General features: G+C 31.9%; 1 pseudogene; it reads right to left on the reverse strand.

Annotated features, from left to right (window-relative positions):
- Positions 1–1,262: 1,262 nt before the first annotated feature.
- LOC148546733 (lectin pseudogene) lies at positions 1,263–2,078 on the reverse strand (annotated as a pseudogene).
- Positions 2,079–2,965: the final 887 nt, after the last annotated feature.

Here is a 2,965-nt window from a genome sequence, read left to right on the forward strand (position 1 = left end):
ACTACATAGGCGAAGACAGATAAGGTTGTAACATCTAACATAATGAGCATGTATTATCATGCCTAATATTAAGGTACCAAATTAAATGAATCCTTAAAGTAATATCAATTAAACATAATATCAATCTTGGTTTGTTCCAAAATTAATTAAGGTTGCTTTTGTTTTTTATTCTTAAAAAAAAATACTTTAGATTTATTATATATAAATGAAGAAAAAAGTAAAGCATATAATTAAATTTAAACAAGAACTACCATATTTAGATAGATAATTACTAAAATAGATATGACATTAAATTATAATGTTATTTTTTTAAATATATTTAATTTTTTATAATTTTTTATATAGTATTTTTTTAAATATTTTTAGTATTCTTTGTTAGGACATTATAATTTTTTACTATTATTAATTATAGTTATTTTTTGTTTAATTTACTCTACTTAATGGGATCAACAATTTACATTATAGTTAAAATTAAAATTACTTTCTTATATTATTATTCTATTATTTTTTAGGTATATACGTAAAAATGTTAGTTGTCTTTTTTTAATATTCTTTTTTACATCGTACTTTTTTAGTACTTTCTCGGTATTTTTTAGTACAATTTTAAATTATAATTTTTTACCAATTATGTCTGTTGTTATTTATAATTAATTTTTTATTTAATTTATTTTTTCTAATAAGATAAATCAACACCTAAATTACAATGACAAATTTTATAAAATCAAACAAAAAAAATAGAATATATATTTTTTATAGTACTCTTGTACTCATTTATTTAATACTATTTTAGAGTATAATTTTTCATTACTTATAATTTTATTATTATTTTATGATTAATTTTTTATTTAATTTATTCTCTCTTCAGTAGGATTGAAAAATAATTTCTCAACTAATAATCAAACCTAGGACGTAAGAAGTGAACCTAAAAGCTAAAACTTTTAGCCTCCCAAAAACATAAGCATAATTAAACTAGTTGTGAATCAAAACTACATACAACAAAATACTAACAAGCATGGTTGTGGTAATTTGTTGTTCTAACCATATTTCCCTTTGGTGCTTCCCGATCCCTTGTCCATGCAGTTAACTAGCTAGGAAATTAGTTACTAGAAGGGATGTTTTGCACTTTTGAAAAGACAGAAGGAAGAAATAAAGGCAAAAACTAAGAAAATAAAGTAAGCATCCATGCATATATCACATAAAACAAGAAACCAAATCCAAACACAAACAACAACAATGGACAGTCTTGCCTGTATCCGTAGTGGCATAACACTTACAGAGACAAACTAAAGACGAGTAGGCTTGTCCTTATTGAATTAAAATAAAAGACACAACACAAACTTGGCAACAAGTCAACATCTATCGATGTTCCTTTTCAGTTAGACTTGAAGATCCAAGACAGAATCTCAGTAGTCTGCGAGAATTGTCCAGTGGAAGCAGATATTCCAATCTTAACCTTTTCAGGCAGCTTAGTGCTCAAATCGACATCATAAGTAAGAGTGTCGGGCTGGCTGTGGAGATATGTAGAGACATGGACAGTTAACTTCTTATGAGCAGAGTTATATGTTATCTTTGCAGTAGTTATCACTGCATCAAGAAAATTCCAGTAACAAACTTTTGATGACCTGATAGAGTTAACATCAACTCCGATGTGCGGATAATTGGGATCCCCAATATCGGAGTTGGAAAAAGTATCGAATTCAACAGCAACAATTCTGTCAGATGCATCATTAAAGAGGCCGAGAAACTTTCCAGAAGATTCAGGAGGAATTTCAGTGTCAGCACTAGCAAGGAAGAAGGCAAGACCATCACCAGGTCCAGGTGTATATTCAGTGTTATAGGGTTTTGAGATGCGAAAGACGAAGGTGGTTTCAAATCCTGCTCGGAGGCCACTGTGGTCGTAGAGGTGCACAGGGTCGGAGAATAAGACTCGGCCAACTCTGTTTCCCAGTGGGTTGCCATCGTCGTCCAGATTGGTGAGTCGAATGATATGGTGATCGGTAATGGTTGCGTCTCCTTGGAATTGGATCTCCTTGGAGTGCTTAGGGTCAAATTTGTGCAAGTTAAATGAGACACCCATGGCTATGGTTTTGTGGTTTTTGGAAATGAAATGAGATGTGAGGGATCTGTATGAGTTTGGGATGGGATGCCAAGCCTACTGCACCAGCTCGGTATTTATAGTGTGGCGATTGGTCTAATTAAGTACCTTAGCTTCCTTCTTAAGGTACATAATAGGTAGTGTAGCAAGTGATGATCAACAAAAACAAAATACAAAAGATATTAGATAGGTCGTTGTTTTTCACATGCATGGCCTTTAACAACCATTAACAGTTTAACACTACGTCACGTCCATAGTGTAATATATATGGCGTCACCCTCTAGCTTCATCACCTATCATAAATGCTTCTTATTTATACTACGCGTTATCACTTACTCGATTCAATTATTGAGGATTACAATGTGAGATCCCTTAATACCAGAAGAAGACCGTGCTAATATAGTCCTTCATTCTAGTTTAGCTAGATCGGTGGTCCATGATGATAAATGCTTATACTACCAACTACTTTTAATTATTTGTACTGCAAGTCTGCAACGTGTATGTGAATGCATGACTATGAGGCAAGGATATTAATCCTATAGCTACCAAATTCCAACTATCTTCCTATTCTTATATAGTGGAATTCAAAATGTGACGATCTGTTTCTATATCCAAGAGAGCTAGAGTTGCAGTGCGGTGCTGCTAATACGAAGCTAAGAGTTCTTGGAGCCGACACCCAAAGAGTAGAACTGTTTTTGTAGCCTCCAGCCTTTGGTAGCAGGGTCTTAGGGTATCGAAAGATTATTTTATATTAATAAATTGAGAGATGTAAGAGTATTATCACAATTTATTGTTTTTGTTCATCATTTACCCACTAATATTTAAAAGTATGAGGTAAAATATGTTTTTAGATTACTAAACTAAAAAAAA

The sequence above is a fragment of the Arachis ipaensis genome, chromosome B9, assembly GCF_059453495.1.
Source record: "Arachis ipaensis isolate K30076 ecotype BB chromosome B9, ASM5945349v1, whole genome shotgun sequence".
Lineage (NCBI taxonomy): Eukaryota > Viridiplantae > Streptophyta > Magnoliopsida > Fabales > Fabaceae > Arachis > Arachis ipaensis.